We start from the raw sequence: 19,249 nt of genomic DNA, 5'->3' as shown, positions 1-19,249 counted from the left end.
AGTGAAAACTGTCTAGTCTATGACTACATTTTAAAAATCCAATTTATCTTAGTCAACATACCTCTTCCCAGCATCCATTACTTAGTAACACTATACAGAAATAACAAGCAGAGAGATTTTAATTTGCTTCTTTAAAAATATTTAGTCATTCACCCTCTCTGAGAGACACACATTTCCAGCAACTCATGTAATCAGTACAATATTTAGACCTTTTTTAAAAAAGAAACAAACCCAAACAGATTTTGGCATAGAAGGCAGGGAGCTGCCTCTTTATGCCAGCAGGAATAAATACAGTTTCCATGTATTACTAAAAGGCATGAAGTCTAAGCAGCTGCAACGCTAGAATGTGTAACAACATATTGTGCACTAACTTAATCTAGCTCCCTATTCTTGGAGCAAGTAGCAAAAAGTTTCAATTTATTTTTTCAAGTAATGTGATTTGTGAAACAGGAAAGTCCAGAGTCTTCTGCTGAATTACCCTTCTTTTAGTGAACAAATTCTTTCTTTGCACCTTCTTAAGGCAGAAGATCAGATCTTGCTCAGCTTGCAAAAATGCACTAAACCTGGTAGAGAGCTCAGTAACATTACAACACACATGCAAAAAGAAAGCACGTTTCACATCAGAGTGCTGTAGAACTCATTAGAGAGCTGACAACCTGAATTAGCTTCCTTTGTAGCTTTGGAAAATGACAAGAAGGAAAAGGAAAAAAATTAACTCTTTTATGTTCTCTTGGCATGGCACAAAGAATTCAAAAAAACACTGAAATATGCGATCCTGTGTTCTGATATACAACATATCATTCAAGGAAAGAGGAACACACTGGTGTTGAAAACACCTCATCGTACCTAACAGAGTAGGCAGGGTTTTTCCTGACCTGGACCGAGCAAGGGCCAGGAGGATGGGTGTCTGCAGCCTGTTCTGTGAAGTAATCTCTGCTCCAGCCCAAAATACCCACTCTGTCAGAACTCCTCTTGAGCCATCCCTCGAGCTATTTGGCTGAGGCACTGCCCTTCCAAGAAAATCTCCCATGTATCACTGTACAGCCCTCAGGGAAAACCCTGTCAGATACCCACAAACACCCTTTAGTTCAGCAGGCATGGGGAGAGCAAAATGAAACCGCAGGGACAATGTAGGATTTACCAGTGGAGGGGAGGAGGGCAACAAAAACCCCAAAAGCCCATTGCCCTGTTAGTCCAGAGCATGAAGGGATAACCTTTCACTACTAGGGATCTGCCAGTTCCTCCCCAGTGCTCCCCAAAGTTCAAACCAAGAACACAGTGTTGGGCCAGTTTCTACAGTGAACTGCAGCTTTTCTTCCACCCACCTCCCCACTTGGCTTCTGGCTGACAAGGCACTGCTCCTTGTCCTTGAAGTCTCAACTATCATGATTGCAGGAGCAAGACAACAGCAAATTCTTACAGGTTTTCTGGATTTGAAGGTAGTAGATTTGCCAGATTTGCCAGACTTATGGTAACTTTGCTGCTGCTTCTCCAGAAAAAATACCTGCTTCTATACACTTGAGATACCGAATCCTGTGTTACAATGTAACTAAAATGGCACAGCAGTCTTTCTAAGCAAGTATATCATTGTGAGAAAAGAACATGGCAAAGGTTCTTTCCCAGTTCTAACAGACATCGATCAACAATTTGATCTGGCCTTGTCCTGGTTTAGAACAGTTTTTCCCAACACCTTTGCAACTGTTTTGACCTACTGAAAACCATACTCCTGAAAAACAAATTTAAACACCATACCCTTCATATGTTTTATCTCCACCATATTTACAAAAAACACTAACACTATACAGCCCTTAAGTGATCACCAGATGCTCAAATCTTGCCTCTTTCACCAGAGATGAGAAACACACTGCTGAATTTTACTCATTCTTGCATTCAGATGCATGTGAGATTGCACAGTCACAAAACACCACCTCTTCCTTTACCGCCTGCTGGTCTCCTTGCCCTGCTTATTTTCTATATATTTTATATTGCCAAGACTACAGGAAAGAACTAAAACCAAGTTTGCCAAGATAGCTGTTCAGGAAGCTGGGTAAGCCTGGTGCACAGCAGGGCTAGCACAAGTAGGCTAGATCAAAACATCCACCCAGGTGTGCACAAATCCCCTCTGGTGTCGGCGAGCAGCCGGACTGAATCGGATGTGCTTTCAAAGATTATCTCTAAAACCGCAGCCTAGTACTTCAACCAAGGTCAGGAAGGAACTGCAACTTGATGATTCAGTCAAAACTCTGGCACAGATGGGATTGCAAAATATGAACTTCACTAAAATAACCTATATGATGAATACAAGGCTGTGAATCACAAAACTTGCCAGAAGAGTGTTCATAAGGTGTGGAGGTTTTTTTCCCTAAATGCTATGCAGGAAGAGACCTAAAGATCTCTTAAAGAAATTCTCAAAATATGACAAGACCTTCCAAAGAAAAACATAAGTTGTCAAGAGACATTATGAATTAGCAGCCATCACAGTGGGTATTTCACTGTGCATCTTTGGGGCAGGTTTATCCATTTCATTTGTGCTGTGTTTTACTTAAACTCCACACATTGTCCCACCAGGACACTAAGAGCACTCAGGAGTACAGGAGCAGCCAAGGATCTCAGTCATTGTTAGATGGCACAGATCAAGTCCTGAAAAATGCAGGAGAACCTCTAAGACCAGTCTGCAGCACTGGCTATGACTTTGTGAACACCCACCTATCAAAGTAAGTTAGAAGACCTTTTCTAAAAGGTGAAAAATCTGGGGAAAACAGATTTTTTTTTCCCCTTTCATCATAAAACTCCTGTGTAACTCCCTTTTTCCACAAAGGCCATTCCCTTTCCTGACTTTTTGAACTGTCTTTAGAAAACAGGTGTTGTTTACAACAATAACAAACACACATCTGTGTGGGTGTGTTAATACACACAAAGGCAGGATAACTGAAACCTCTTCCTATATTTAGATCTGTCTGGTCAGCTCTAATTGCATAATTTAATCAAAACCCTCTCCAAGGGAAACACATCCATATTCATCACAGGCATCAAAGGAAACATCTTTACAAACTATATCCTTTTACAAACCAACACATGGTCTCACATCACTTGTCCAATTGTTGAATTCCTCCTTTGGGAAGGGCACGGAATTTTATTTCTTTTTATCAGCTGAAAAAAGCATTTCCCTCCAATTCATCAGCACAGGGAGGGAGGAACTTCCTTCACAGGTGAGATGCGGAAAATTTACTGACATGTCACTTTCAGGGGTTTTTTTAGGCAGCTAAAACATACATCTGCAGCATAAAGGAAAACCTTTAAAACAGAAAAGAAAGAAAAATGTCCATCACCACTCAGGCATCAAAATTTTTGAGTGAAACTCATAAAATACAAGATGTGTTTTGTCTTCAGAGAACAGGACAGTCTAGCACAGACTGCATGAATTTAAAAAGGGGTTTGTGAGCCCCAGCCAGAGCAGTGCTCCAACAGGGTATATTTTAAGGTATATTTTAAGGAGGGGAACCCCACCAAATGCACTCCAGTTATGCTCAGCTGAGGCAAGCCACTACTCCTACAAATGATTCATTTCACCAAGAGCCTGCACCAATACAGTTACATCAGCTGCATTAAACCACTTCTAAAGACTGTGACCCAGACCTCATTTATCAGAGATTAAGTAAAGATGTTAAATTACAGCTCAAGATCCCCAGCTTTAAAGCAGAATCCTTCACCAAATCAAAAGATGACAAAAACTGAGAAGAAAAATTACTTATTCACCAATAACAGAGTTATTGGGTCAAGCCTCAGGAAAGCAGAACAAACTGGTGAAAATTAAACCAAAGAAGCAATGCTGTTAAATTAAATAAATCTTTCCACAAATTAGTCCTCCACCCACCATCTATGCACCTTAAACAAGAATAGTCAGTTTGCCAATGCTGAAGACATTTCAGTGCATTTCATGAGATGCATGGTTTTTTTACTTTTTTAAAGGATTCTTCCAGCTTTCCTCAGTTTTGCCTTATCTGTAAAAATTAAAGAGCAGTTTTTTGGCCTTTAAACAACTTTTAAAACACTGTACTTTCTTCATGTCTTTAAAATGTCCACGCTGAATTTCACCAAGTGCCCTGCAATTCACAACTACCATTCTGGACAGAGAAAGTGTTTAAAGATGACAAAGCTTTCCAAGCCAAGTTTATACAACTCAGACACAAACACCAATATTTGCCAGACTTCCACTGTCCAATGAAACATTATTTAATTACTGCATGCCACGAGTGGCCCACTGAAAACCAGGACTGGACTTCAGATGACACAAAGGCCAGTGTGCTCCAGGTCCTCAGGACACTGAGGAGCAGCTGCACAACCCCATCACAGCAAACACTCCCTGGCAGTTCCAAGGTATTTATCAAGCCATCCTAAGTCACAGACCCCTTATAAATGGAAAATCATAGTGTTTATAGATGCCCCTTCAACTTCCACACAAGACAATTAAACTCTTTAAAGTTTATGACTTACAGGCAAGTACAAATCAGGGATCCTCTTGAGACCAGGTCAAGGACATCTGGGTTAACAAAGTTCAAAATTCACCCACAAACACACATAAAGGGTTGATTGCAGCCTTCACCAGCAGCTGAGGTACAACTCTGAGTGTGTCTACACCAAAAACAGACCCAGAAGTCACAGACACACCTTTCCCCTCCCAAAAGGGCAAAACAAGGGTGCAGACATTCATGAGGAGTAAGAAAGATCCAAAAAACTGTGGGATGAGGCAAAAGCAGCTGTCACAGCCCCGTGCCAGAACATCTGCAGAATCTCACGTCAAACTGTTTTCTCATATTCCTGAGATCAAGGCTTTGGAGTGTTCTGTACAAAGGCTTCAGCCCACAGATAGGAGCTGATAGTTAATGCAGCAGTTGGGAACAGCATAGCCTGAAAGGAAGTGGGAGATATCCTCCTACACTGCTTACTGGGAATACTGAGGTTTTATAACAGGAGAAAAGGGCTGTAATCTGTCTGACTCCCTGGTTATCTGTAAGCTTTTCATGACTTTTGGAAGAGGAACCAAGCCACATAAAGAATTACTCAGTACCCCTCCCTTATCTGCAAGCTTTTCTTCTTAACACAGCCTTATGATTCTGCATATGGCAATAAGACAACCTATTAATCACTCCAGCATAATTTTTTGAGACCCGTTTGAAGTTTCAAAAGTCAGGTTTTGCAAAGCCGCAAGTCTCTTACAGCTGAGACACCAAAACACAGCATTTTCCAAACACCCTGTCTCTGCAAGGTCAGCAGCAGGCTAGCTTAAAACAGCCATAACACTTCCAAATTTTCCACTGCTGCCTGCTACTGAACAAACAGTCACAGCTGGTCTGGTACTGAGGATGGACAGAAGAACTCCAAGTTCCAAAGTTGCTTGCCAAGACTACTTACTTCTAGGCTACAAGCAAAGAACACACAAAGATTTCAGACTCCTTGTCTTTTAGCTATTCCATAGATGTCTTTAATTCTGGGGCTGAAACCAGCACTCCCCAGCTCCCACGATAAGAAGCCTTTAGGCTCAAACAACCCTGACTTCTGGCTGGCCTGGCAGATTGAGAGTCCTCATGTACAAGATCAGTGAAAGCAAGAAAGTAGGCAAAGGTGTGACAGAAAAAATCAGGAATATCAGACTTGAGCCAAAGCAGCCTGCCACCAGCACTGCCACTTCTCCCTGTTCACACACCACAGGAGATGTATTGGATCTGACCATGAGCAAGAGTCATTCCTGATAAACTGGTGGGGAGAATGGCAAAGGGAGCAGCTATCCAGTCAACTTCAGTAAATAGCCCTGGAGCATCTATGCCAGTTATGCTGATGCTTTCTGCAAAGAAGCCTCTAGCCAAACCAGAGATAAAAATGAGAAAGATGTTACAGTCAGATTCCCATGTTCTGGAGAGTTCCCCAGCACAGCAGAAGGCTACAAGGGAATTCGTTGAGTACCTTGTTCCAGCACTAGGAAAAGTAGTAGCTCCTGCTACTAGGGAAATACAGTTTATATTTTAAATCTGTAGATAGTCTAATTCCCTAAAGTTAAGAAATTACTACAAAGATGCAAGTAACAAAAATGAGTAAGGGCTTTTAAACACATTTATCATATAGCACCAAAACAAATGCTTTCTAAATTTCTTTTGAGAAAAGTGGATCGAAAGCCAAAAATTTTGAAGTGATTTATGCAGTGGGGCAGAACCCAGGAAAGCTACAAACACTGCACTGGCTCACAGCACAGATCAGCTTCAGGTGTCCCAGCTGTCGTCACTGGCAGTGATTTCTTGTAACACCAATCTGCCTTTACACAAGGGTTTTTAGTGGATTTAGTATTTGCCTTTTCTCTGATTTCTTGATAATGCTGCTACCTGTACCCGGTTCACCAATTGTTTCAAGTTATTTCATCCTCTAAAGAGGAAAATAAAGTTTCTACAACCAAGAAGTTAAACTTGGACATTCTTTTCCTCCTGAGGGAAAACACTTGTCCTGTCTCACACAGGACATGCACTGGATGTGTTCTTTCTGCTCATGCAGTTGCATTAAACTAGAAAAACACCTCTAAGACAGCTTGCAGTTTACACTAGCAAAACAACACTTGTCCAGGAAAGCTTGCTGAAGTGTTGCTCTCCATCAGTCCTCCCTCACCCCCATAAAAGATACTGCACCATTAATCACTGTCCTTTTCTGCCAATACAGCTGCACTGGGGCTTTGCGGCTGACGTCACTGCTGGCAGCCAAGTCTCTCTAACCACCAACATAAGTATCTGGGAAAAAAAACCCGTAAATTAGACCTTTCCTTGGCAAGCACTTTAAGGAAGTCTTCATCTGGGAGTGCTACAGCACTGCCTGGCTACCTCCAGCAGCTGCCTTGGGCCAGCAAGGTGACAGGCCCACAGGCCAATGAGCAGCCCCAAGGGCTCGCTCCCACCCACAGAGAAAAGGTTTCCCTCGACTCCCCTGTGCCAGCCTTGGTACTGCAGCACAACTTCCCCTCTACCTGCCAGTCAGTTCACCCTCCTAACCTGGCAGAACCAACATAAACCAAAAAACACCTTCTGCAGCATCAGCTCAGAGCACCAAAGTCACCCAGGCAGCTTACACAAAGAAATTCATGCCTGGGACTGAGAGAAACCCGGCTCTTAAGAGTTCTCTCCATCTCAGGGAGCTGCCACCCTCAAATTTTAAGTGACATCCAGGTCAAAGATGAGCTCACACTCAGACACGAGTACTTCAGCTGATTTGCAAAACCTGCTCTCATCCCCAGAGCAAGGAGCCCTGCCTTGGCTGGTTCTGAATAACCAAACACCTCAGCAAGCAATTCAGTCCTCCTCTACTGCCACTGCCTTCTGCTCTGTAACTACAGCAAAGTTGGGAAAAAAAGAGCAATTTCATATCCATCTATCCAAGAACACCACACACACTAGAGCCCTCTGCTCTAGTAACTACACAGCAAACTCGGGAAAAAAAAGAGCAATTTCATATCCGTCTATCCAAAAATACCACACACTGCAGAGCTTTAACCCAAGAGCATTTATAAAATATTTTCCACATGAAATACAATACGACACATTACAGAAACTATAATTGCATTAGCCTAAGTTTTAAGCTAATAAAGACAAAGACTTTTCCTTTGGCTACTACATCCAAGAGAAAGCACTTAACACCGACACTAGCTAGCATGGATAATAAAGGGCCTGTTATTAAATATGCCAGACTGTAAAACCAGCAGCAGGCAAAAATGCAGAACAGGAAACTGCAACAGTCAAGATGGCAACCTATATGTAAGTCAGCTTTTCCAAGACATTCAGCAAGCTCAAAATTCACATTTTTCAGATTAGTATACTTCATCACTGCATTCACCAGGTAATTAGCAGAACTAAGATGATGACATAACCAAGATCTGTTCTATCTATCTATCTATCTATCTTGGTGATAAAAAGAAAAAGAAGTGTCTGACAAGAGCAAAGAGCAAGAGACTGTGTGAAGGGAGATGAAATTCTGGTCTTGAATGTTGGAGACTCACAGTAAGACCTCAGTAAAGCCACTCAGGTCGGGTTTCTGTCCTCCCCATCTCCCTCTTCCCTCCCTGTACAGGGAAGCAAGCACATGCTTTAGATGTGTTTGGGATTCCTGGAATACTACCACACACTTGAAATTAAGCAGCGTAATGGCATTATGCATGTAGCAATCCCTGAAGCCATCATGTACATGTTGCCAGGTCTTTTGAGGTTGAAACAAATTTCAAATACTACATTCTCTGTTGGGACAAAACAATAGAGCAGTTGTCACAGAACTGGAAAAACAGAAGTCATCCAGATTTGGTCCTAGGCAACCTATATAGCCACAATTGAGCAGGGGGCTGGACCAGATCAGCTCCAGAGGTCCCTTCCAGTCTCAAACACACTGTGGTTCTGTGAAACTCCCAAAACAACCACCTGCCAATTAATTTGGTCACACTTCAGAAAAGCAACTGGTCCAAGAAAATTGATAGAACTCCACTTGCCTGGGCACAACTACAACATTGCATCAAGGGCTACTACACTGAGGTAGGAACTGAGCTCTGCTGGCTGTGCACAGGCAGTCACACAAGAAAGCTGCTTTCTCCCTAATTTTGAACACTTCAGAGAATCCAGAAGCCTTCTGAATTGCCTCACTCTTCCTCCTTTCATCCTTGTACCCCTGAAGTTTGGCTTCATGTATGACTCTGTTCAATTACAACACAAATCCTCATCACTGTCACCTTGCTTCACATACAGCCCTGCTAAGAAGCCACTTTTCCACCCCATTTTTCACTGCTTGTGAGCTACTGGAAGATTCTGATCTACAGAGGTTCCCATCCCATGCTCATCACTGAGGCACCAGATACCTTAAGCAACCGTGACTAAGCCCTGCCATGCTCACATCCTGTTTGTGTCCCAGCCCATCTGCAAAGGCAGGATGGATTATTTTATTACACCTGGAATTAAGTCAACAGAAAAAAAAAATCATCTTGTAGTTTTACTAACCTAAGTAAAGCCCTTCCTAGATTAAAATAAATCCAAACCCCCCTTCCCCAAAGTATGTTTCAGCACAGAAACCATAACAGTGGTAAAAATATGTCAAATTTCACACTAGAGCATTTAGGTACCAAAAGAAAGATCCTTCATCAAACTGGACTGTGTTTTATTGATGAGCCCTTTTCAGTAACTTCTCAGGACCTGCGAGCAGAATCTCCATTCCTAAGCAGGTGCTGGTGTGTGGCCTAACTTGAAAGTAAATTTCTTGCTTCATGTAAGACAGCTTGGAAACCCCTGAAAAAAAGACAACTGGCCAACAGTGAGCAAGGGTGTTCTGCCAACTATTCTGTCCTACCAAACCACTAGCAGAGTTTGTTTTACAACATCTTGGGAGGGCTAGAAAGAAAAGGACAAGGAGTTAAAAAACAAAAGAGAACGAAAAACCCAACCCATGCATTTTTTACTATTCTTCAGATACAATTCTGGATAAATCACAGGGACACCCCAGAGAATTAAACCATCAACTGAAAGACCAGAAGATGTCAGTTCCACACCACCTTCCATGCTCACTCTTACACACATTACCATGTTTATTTTGGCAAAATTTTGGGAGCCCTCTCTCCCCTGCCACAGAAAATATGTCCAGTTACAAGCTCCATATTTTTCCATCAACAGATCAGTTGAATCAAAGTCTTTACAAAGTAAGATGCATGTAAGACAACAAGGGCACTTGATTAATTCCTCCCACATCAATATTCAAACGAAACCCAACAGATACAAAGGTGAAATACACTGGCAGAATGAAGTCAAGTATGCAGCTCATTAACAGCATCTGACCAAACAGCAGATGTTTCCTCCTCCTATCACCCTCAGGAACACATTTAAGGGGAAGCCACAATTTGTTGCAACATGATTCTCCAGTTATTTACTTCATCTTTAATCAAAACTGATTTCAAGCATTTAAACAGCATTTAAGTATTTATATATAAATACTTATTACATACACAGACCTCGATAAATTTACAGTCTCTTCTCAACTATATATAGGTGTAGCCTACCTTTATCAGATCCAAACAATTTAACTTTCAGCAGCAGTGATATTGTTTTAGGTATTCATTTGTGCACACACACATACAGCATGCCTATCCACAAGAAGGATCCTATATACACATCACTGTAAGACTAAAACATCTTTAAGAGTCTTATGCCCTGGTTTCAACATGCTGCAGCAGACAGAATGCTGATATTACTTTCAATGCCTTAAAATGCTTGAAATCACAAGTCTGAAATTATTTACAAGAAAAACATCTCAGTAATTTAATCTTTCATGTCAACACAGAAGAATGAGATACCAGTTTGCAGTGTTGAACAAAGTGAGAAAGAAAATCAAGCAGAGGTATCATAACTGTGGTCACTGCATGCACCAATCAATCTGAACATACAAGATTCTCTGAACTCATGGGAAACTTCTCAGCCTGCTACAGAAGTGTCAAGTGTGTGCATACATGCTTTATTTGCTTTCATCTACTTAGATATGCCCTTAAACATGTACATCAGCCTTGACACCTCTGTAATGCTGCAAACCCTGAAATCCAAGTTCTACTCAAGGATGAAATCAGTACTGAGCTGAAATCTATATTTTCAGTCTCCCCTCAAACAAGATCTAAGTACTTAAGGAAGCAAGTCCGTCAGTCAAAACTGGAGGGCAGATGAGATTCTTACACTCCTGCTGGGGAAAGACACAAGGAGACAGTGAAAACTCTCATGATTCTGTCTATAATCACTACAGCACTACAAAAAATTTTAATGGGTATCTTATTTTCAAGTTACCCAATACTGGATTGATAGCCCATAGATCACTTTGATGTGGATTGGCATTTTAGTAGTTTTAATGACAAAAACATGCAACAAGTGATATACTTCTGAATACCATTAAGTGCTATAATTCAGACTGTCTACACTGGCTTAGACAGTCTCATCTGCTGCCATGTTGGGAAGAGTGTTCCCTTTATAAGTACAGAAATATGAAATAATGCTTCAGAAATCACTGGTGAACCACATTAATCATTTGCTTACATGCCAACTCAACATAATAGTTGGGTTTGGATGATACTGCTTTGAACAGTGCCTAAATATAATGACTTATATAAAGACATGTTTAAAAATAATTTGTTTTTCTCCTTCTACTCTAGACTTTGCCTGTGCATGCTGGAGAAAGGATGAGGGAAGAACCAAATGGGAGAGACTGGTGACATCTGTTCTAATATCACTCTCCCAAGCATATAACACACATTAGAATAAAAGTGACGTAGTCCAGAACAATTACAGAATTATGTTAGAACAACCAAATTGTGCAAGTGTCCAGAACAGCTCTACTGGTCAGCCTCCCTACACTGGAAAGTCTAGAGACAGGAAGAAAAAAGCTTCAACTCTTGATCTAAACTCAGCTTCCACACAGTCTCCCAAGAGAGCAGTCACCAGAAGAGTACAATCCCTGCTTGCAGAAAACCCTTTGGGATCTACTGATGGCTCAACCCAGCTGCTGTGTGGCACTACAGCCCCACAACCCTTCCAGCAGAGCAATCCCACTGCCACAGTTCCCCACACATCCTTCCACCTTTCCCAAAATAAAAAACAACACAAATGGACCCATCCCCACAGCTCAGCGGAGTTTGGAGTTTCATTCATGGAACACTTGACTTCACACAGTTAATCAGGAGGACTGTGCTCAACCTTTGTTCCCATTAAACTGGGAGGAACTTCCAGGGCCAGCACATGCAGGTGACAAATGGATGCAAGGAGAGAAACCTGTATGAACTGGGGTCGTTCTAGAAAATGGTTTCATTCCTTGAAATCAGCATACTTTATGAAACATCTGCCTTCTCCATCTCATGGGGCATCCCCCACTCAAATACACAGCAACCTGAAAAGCTTCTGTAGTGCAAATTACCATTTGGCTGAGGAGAAGGATAGGGATCTTTGTGGCAGCCATTAGCCAAGGGTGCCCTCACCCCTGAATCCATCTCTGTAATGCCCTCCACAGAAGGCCCAATTGAACACTTTCTCCGGTTATTTCAAATCTTGAAGAGTAGCAACATTCTAATGGAAATAGTTATACCCCAGATGTCGAGGATGCAACACTAAAACTTTAAAAATATCAATTTACAATAACTTCCTTCCCACCCCAACAAAACTTTCCATTCTAATATAAAATTTCTCTGTGCTGTTCTACAGCTTGAGAATTGCAAGATGCCTGTGTAGATGACCCTGTAAGTCACCAGCATTTCAAACCTTACTTGCCAAGCTGGGGTTTGTATTTTAAACTCAAATTTTCCACTCAGTACATTTCAAAGGAAAACTTCTAGGAACTGCATATCATCTTTTAATTATTAAGACTGGTATGCATTCAGTTTTTTACTATGCACAGAAGAAAGGCTAGTGGAAGAACATTAGTCTGCCCTTACTACGGGGAAAAACAGTGAAGTTTTTATGGACAGAACAGATCTTTCCCCACTCTGAAAGCAAAACTGAGTGAGTTTGTCATGAAAACCTAAACCAGAAATTAAAAAAATAACCAGAAACAAAACCAACAAAAACCAAAAGCCCCACACATCGGTAAGATCACTTCATAGACCATAAAGCAATTTGTGCAACCTGACTTTCATTTGCACAGATTTTATGGCTCACTCTCCAATATTGTAGTTTTTTCATCTGCACTGACACAGCAGAAGACAGCTCCACATTCATGTTTTAAAAGCCACTGCACTCCAAAGTGAGCTTTAATTCTTTTATCTGCCACTCAAAGTGCACCTTAGCTAAAGCACATACTCTTGAGGTGCAACTGAACCTGGAGACTAATAAATCTCTTACCACTAGTGACCATTTATTTTGTCTGCTCCACTTGCATGCCTCAAAATTATTTTTTTACTTATATTTATGACTAAAAATAAGGTATGTTTCTTTCAGGGCTGGAAGAACCTCAGGAAAATAAAAACTCACACCACTTCAGGTATGAGGAACAGGTTTAAACACTAACAAATGCAAAACTCTCAAAGCCCCAAGCAGCACAGACTAACAGAAAGAAGAAAAAAATTGTTTTCACAGGACTTTTCCCCAAACATATCAGAGTCATTTTAGCAGCAGAAACAGCAAGACCTAAGATGCTGAGTACTTAGCAAACATTTTACTACCTAAAGCATGCTGTTTTCTAGGGCTGTTAGAGGAAAACACAAATCTGAAGCCTCAGTTGTCTTCACTAAGAAAAGTGACCTATGCCATCTCATATTCAAAATTACAATCTCTGTTCTAGAACTTTGGCCATATAGTTCAAGAAATGACTAAAATGCTCTGTCTTATACAAGAACTCAGATCTGCAGGAATGTTTCAAATCTGCAGGAATGTTTCAACAGGCAGGTACAAACTTCAGTAGGATAGAAATACTAGGAGGAAAAAATCCAAACAATTGGCCAGTTTGCCTGTTTGTTCCTTTGCTATCTGATAGCACAGTCTGCAGGTAAAGTCTAACTGATTCTTTAAAAAAGGATGTATAAATTTCAGAGATTCACTCACAACCACTTCCCCACTCATACACCCCGTAGCTGCACGTGCCTTCATCTATTTCAGCTCCTAAACACTGCAAGGAAGAGGTTGAGATTTAACCTAGATTGGTTCAGTTTTTACTCTTCACAGGGCCACCAACTTTAACTCCAACTTCTCTTTGCATAACTTCAATAATACACAGGGTGCTCTCTTTATCAGATTCTTGAAGCAGCCGTATCTGAGCACAATGGGACATGTCACAGACACTTGCTTCCCTGCCCTCATAATATGCTTTAATTATGATTACTGAACTAACAGGCTCACATCATAGACTTTTACAGGTTGACCCTGTGTCATCCTGATGTATCATTTTGCACCAGTTCAGTGCTGTAAATCAATTTAAGATCTCCAGCAGGTTGAAAAGGCTGGTAATGATGCTTTCTCTGCAGTCTCTGGGGACTCCACATTATACACAACTTACATTATTTATAAAGCTGAGATGATGCCTCCATTAGGCCTGTAAGACTACTCAAATGATATTTTACACACACAGCTTGGGCTGCACAGAGCAGAATACTAGCAATATATAATAACCAGTGCATTCATGCTTTAATATAAAAAAAAAAAAACAAACCAAAACAGTCATAACCCCTTCATTTTTAAAATTTAAATCTTTATAGCAAGCAAAAAAAATCATGGTATCATCTGAATAATTTCCCAGTACTCAGAAACACATGTAGCACTTTTATTAACCTTTGTATTGTTTTTCCTCACGTTCAACTCTTTACTTCTGTTTTCAAACTACAGAGGAAAAGCAAACACCAAACTCACCAGTTTTCAAATATTTGATTTGATAGTTACTATTTATATGAAAACAGAAAGATCGCCATCTGTTTACTCAGTCACTTCTCTCAAATGTATCAGATGGTCACATCTTCAAGGGTACACAAAAAAGCAAGTTGAACAGAACAGAGGAGGAAAAAAATGTATTTGATTACAAACCCAATGGTAATGGGGTCAAAACAGATGCAAGGACAAATCCCTACCCTTAGGGTAACCTGATCATGCCTTGAACTGATCATTTCTCATAGCTGTGGAAGCCTTCTGGATCACCCAAATCAAGGGAAATTTCTCTCAAGTGCCTACTTACACTCTGAAGTAAATTGCAAGACTTCAGCCCTAAGACCACAGCAAGGACTCCAAAAAGGGCCAGACTGCTCTCATTTTCACACTGATGTTCTTCCAGGCACAACAGACAAGTGAGCACTCAAAACCTGCACTACAATCACACAAGAACCTTGAAAAAGCTACACAGCACTGCTCTCTGGTTTAAGGGGGAAATTAAGTATTAATCAGCTGCAACTAAAAAACTCAGATGCCATAATTCAGCCAAGTCATTACTCACAAGTAAAAGAAAAAAATAAGCCAAACTTAGGCTCCCTCAGATGATTTGTTCCTATTGTTTGACATGACAAGGTGCATGCAGTCAGCTACATGAAGAATTACAGACACACACCTGCAAAGAAAAGTGTTCTCCATGGGCTGGGTAAGCTACAGTTTTAATTCTTATTCCTCAATGCTGCTTAAAAATACATATAACTATCAGAAGAAAAAACTTTAAACAATTTTTCTTTTTCTGACTTCCCCTCTGTGTCCAAAACACATTCAAACTATCAGCTATGACAGCTCTTTCCTAAAAAGCCTGTTAGTTTTAAGGTGCAGTATCTTTGGACACTGACATCCATTAAACACTGACATGTTTCAGGCAATGAGCTTTTCCATTTGCCTGTATCTGAAATACACATCTACTTTTACTCCTCCCCATCTGGCTCTAACAATACTGTTTTTATTAACCTCTGTTGAAAATATTTCCCCAAATAAAACTGCAGACATGCAGTGAGCATCATGTTATCCTAAAAGACACCAAAATAATGATTAATTTTCAGAATAAGCTGTTGTTATCCAGATACTGTAAAAGCAAACTGTAAGGTTGGACCACGTACCTTCTTCAGAATGATCTACTAACAAAAGAGCAATCACAGCAACCCTGCCTCGGTCAGAACTCGCTCTGACTTCAGTTTATATTAAAAAAAAAAAAAAAAAAAAAAAAAAAAAAGTCAGCATTTGGCCCAGATCGTTTCGAACGCATGACTGAATATTTCCACGCCAGTAAATTTTAATAAGCTTTAAAGATCTATATTCAGGATAAGATTATTTGGCTGTACGAGTGTATGAAGCAACTATACCGAAGAGGGGGAAAATCTCAAGCATCCAAACCCTCTAACAGGGAAAAGAAAAAAAAAAGTGAACTTTCCTTGACCTCTAAGAACAGATTTGTCATTAAAGAAGAAAGAAGGGGAGGGGAGGAAAAAAAAAAACCAGGAGGGGAAGGGGCTGCGGAAAGAAAGGAAGGGGGAAAAAAGAAGCAAGCAGATAAATTAGAGGGAGAGGGACGCGGCCGGGCCGAGGCGGGAGGCGAAGGGCTGTTCCCGCACACACAAAGGCGGCCCCTGCCCGGCCGCCGGGGCTCCGCCGCGTCCCCGCGGGCCACGCTGGGGCCGGGGCCGGAGAGGAGCCGCAGGACGGCGGATCGCGGCAGGGAAGGGCTCTGCGCCCGCCGGGCCCGCACGGCACCTACCCACCAAGTTGGAGCGGGAGCGGTGCCCGCCGGGCCGCCGCAGGGACGCCATCATGCCGGGAGGAGAGCGGGAGCGCAGCGCTGCCCGGAGCCGCTCCCGCCGCCGGGACCGCCGGGCAGCGCCGGGCGAGGAGCGGGAGGAGGAGGAGGAACAGCAGCAGGAGGAGGGGGAGGATGCGCGGGCACAGCCGCCCGGCCCCGGGGGCAGCGAGCGGGGAGAGGCGCGGGGGACGCGAAGTTGTTACCGGCTGGCGGGCGGTGACGGGCGGCCACTGGCAGCTCCTCCGCGCCGGGATCGGGATCGGGATGGATGTGGCCCGGCTGGCGTCAGGCGGCCGGAGCCGCCCCGCGCCGCTCACCGGCACACTCGCACACACACTCACACACACACACTCACACACACTCACATACACACGCACCGGCCCGGCCAGGGATCCTCCCCAAATTCCCGCCCCCGCCGCCGCTCCGCCGGGTCCCGCTGGGAGCGCTGCGCCCGCCGCCGGAGAGCGGCCCCGGCTCGACTCGGCACGGCCACTGTGTGCCCTAAGCCACAGCCCGACCCCCGGCCCGGGGGTGAGCCCCCTCCGACACCCTCAGTGCGGCTCAAAAGGCGTTCCTGCCCCGCCGGAGCGGCTGGGGAGCTCCGGCAGCGGAGCTTCGGGGACAGCGGCAGATGCTGTCGGACTTGGAGTTAAAGTAAATTCCTGATGGAACAGGATTATGTCCTGCCGCTTGCCACAGGTGATTCAGCCTTGTAATTGCCGTAATAGCTGCCAATGACAGAGCACTCTCTAGCCCCGGGTGTTTTACACGTGGACATCCTCCTGCCCGTGGGTGTTGCTGCACTTAGTCCTCGCTCACGCGAGTAAAGCCATTGCAGTGCGTGAGGCTGCTTGCGCAGCCAGAGCCGCAGTGATGAAGCCTCACGCCGCTGTCCCTCTGACCCGAACTCCGTTTGGAGCTGCAAGTGTCAGCTCCAGAGTGGAACTGGTTGAAAGTTTGGAGCCTGCGTGTGGAACGGCGAGCCTGTCCTGCCTGCTCGCAGGATCTGTGCAGTAGGCAGGTAAGTGTTGCACAAGCAAGACTGAACTGAAACTGATTCTTTAACAAACACTTTGGCTTTTACCCAGTCACCGTTCCTGGAAGGAGATTTGAAGCAACAAGTGCAAGATGTTGCTACGTGGCAAAATATTCTGATACACCTATATGCATAATTATATCCCTATACTTAGGCCAATAAATTTTCACATATACAGGCAGTTCTGGTGTGACTTTAAACTCATTTTAAAATCCAGCAACACTGAGGCCTGGAGGACTTAAGGCTCTGAGAATTTTACCAGATGAACAGTTGTCCTGCCCACCCAGGTGCATTATGAGTCTGAAGACACAGAACTGGAATGGTCACAGAAGGAGCAGCAGTAAAAAATACCCAGGTCTATGCCTGTGAGGATATCAGCACTTCTTTCTAACTTCATAACTTAAAATACATCAATTTCTTTGCCACATAAATACCACATAAATTGCAAACAGGTGAACTGTACTATATTGTTAGGTAGAATGCTACAGTAATAGTAGAGTAACTCCCACACAGGATGATGCCATAATAATGATGGGGAAAGCCTGGAATAAAATTGCTCTTTTACTGCTTAAATTTTGAACCTTGGATGATTCAAGATGAGTGAACTTCGGTAATCAGCTTCAATGTGTATTTTGTACTTGCACTGTACACAACTACACTTAGCAAGTAAACTTTTCTTTTTATGTGTAATCACAGATACGATGCAGCACTGGACTGCAGATACAACTGGTAAAGTTTATCTCAAGACAAACTGAAAGGTCTTTAAATTTTGGCAGTGTAATGAAGACATTTGCAAGCAAGGTACAGAAGAAACATGAAACTGATACTGGCTTTTGTACTGTGGTAGTGCTTAGACTGGATCCAGGTGTTCTGGATCAAGAGTAGTGGATGCAGCAGTAGTGTCTGCCCCAAGAGCTTGGCAGTCTAGGTTTCACACAGAGAAATAGATGGAAAAGGCCTTTTGTGTGCCTGAGCTCTGCTCTGCACCCTGACTTGGCAGGCACAAGCTCCATCCACTGGATCCTGGTTGCTGAAGTATCAATTCATGATTCACACTAAACAGATATGACAAGGAGATAATTAGGGAAGCACTGCAGTTTGTCAGGTGTCTTGTTAGAACTGCATTTTTACTGCTTTTGTTGTTGTTGTTAGGGTTGACTGGTTGGTTGGCTTTGGCATGAGAGAATTAAATTATTTTCTACTTATGTTGAGGCTTGGGGAAGATCACATTAATATGCTGCTTTCCCTAAAAAAGGCTATAAAACAGCCTAGGAGAGTCATTCTCTGATGTTTAATAACCAGAGTGGTTGTCCTGGAGAGGGCTGGGTAGCCTGGCTTCAGACAGAGCAGTGGTGTGAGAAGGCCAGGGGACAAGGCAGAACAGTGTGCCCTGGTCAGATCTGCCTCCAGGCTTCCCTGGCTGGGCTGTTCTGGCACACTGGCCAGAACAACACTTCAAGTGTGCCCCTGCTTTAGGATGTGCAGGCAGAACTGACTGCCCAAACCCATTGCTCTGTGGGTGAGCAGTATCAGCAGTGTCCTACTGCACACTCACCACTTCTAACTCCATTGGCTACTTCAGTACCCTGAATCATTAACTTCTTCCTGCCCTTTCTGAACAACATAAGAAAACTGAAAAAAGGAGATCAGAGAGGTGTGTACATCTGGATATCAACCCTGATGCTCCTCTGCACTGGGCTGTGCTATCTCAAGGGACAACAGAGAAGGGGGTTTTTCTCTTTTTGCTCTGCAACTACGTGATCATTCAGACTAGTGCAAGGAAAACAGGCTGTGAGGCTGGGGCAATGAAGAAAGAGAAGAACCTTCTGTAAACTGCCCGGCTTTTCATCAGATTAGGTGCACAATCTGATGGCACCATCAGTCATAAGGCCTGTGAACCTGAATTTTAATGGAGTTGGGGCACTTAGGCAGATAAATGTCTAATATGATTCTCAAAGGAAACTTTAATCTCACAGACACTTTCTAACACCT

The 19,249-nt window shown here is 42.9% G+C and overlaps 1 protein-coding gene across 4 annotated transcripts in view; it reads right to left on the bottom strand.

Annotated features, from left to right (window-relative positions):
* The window catches only part of SMAD1 (SMAD family member 1), a 43,401-nt gene extending 26,847 nt beyond the window's left edge, over positions 1-16,554 (bottom strand). Inside the window, exon 1 of one of the 4 annotated variants that reach the window (XM_063156729.1) lies at positions 16,425-16,554. The gene's annotated coding sequence lies outside the window, so the exon portion shown is untranslated. Of the gene's footprint in view, positions 1-4,494; positions 4,607-16,179; positions 16,265-16,424 lie in introns of those variants that run through there. The other 3 variants (XM_063156731.1, XM_063156730.1, XM_063156732.1) reach the window with 3 other exon arrangements.
* Between the last annotated feature and the right edge of the window lie 2,695 nt (positions 16,555-19,249).

The sequence above is a fragment of the Melospiza melodia genome, chromosome 5, assembly GCF_035770615.1.
Source record: "Melospiza melodia melodia isolate bMelMel2 chromosome 5, bMelMel2.pri, whole genome shotgun sequence".
NCBI lineage: Eukaryota > Metazoa > Chordata > Aves > Passeriformes > Passerellidae > Melospiza > Melospiza melodia.
The sequence above is the reverse complement of the archived record's forward strand: the minus strand, read 5'-3'. Positions and strand labels throughout refer to the sequence as shown.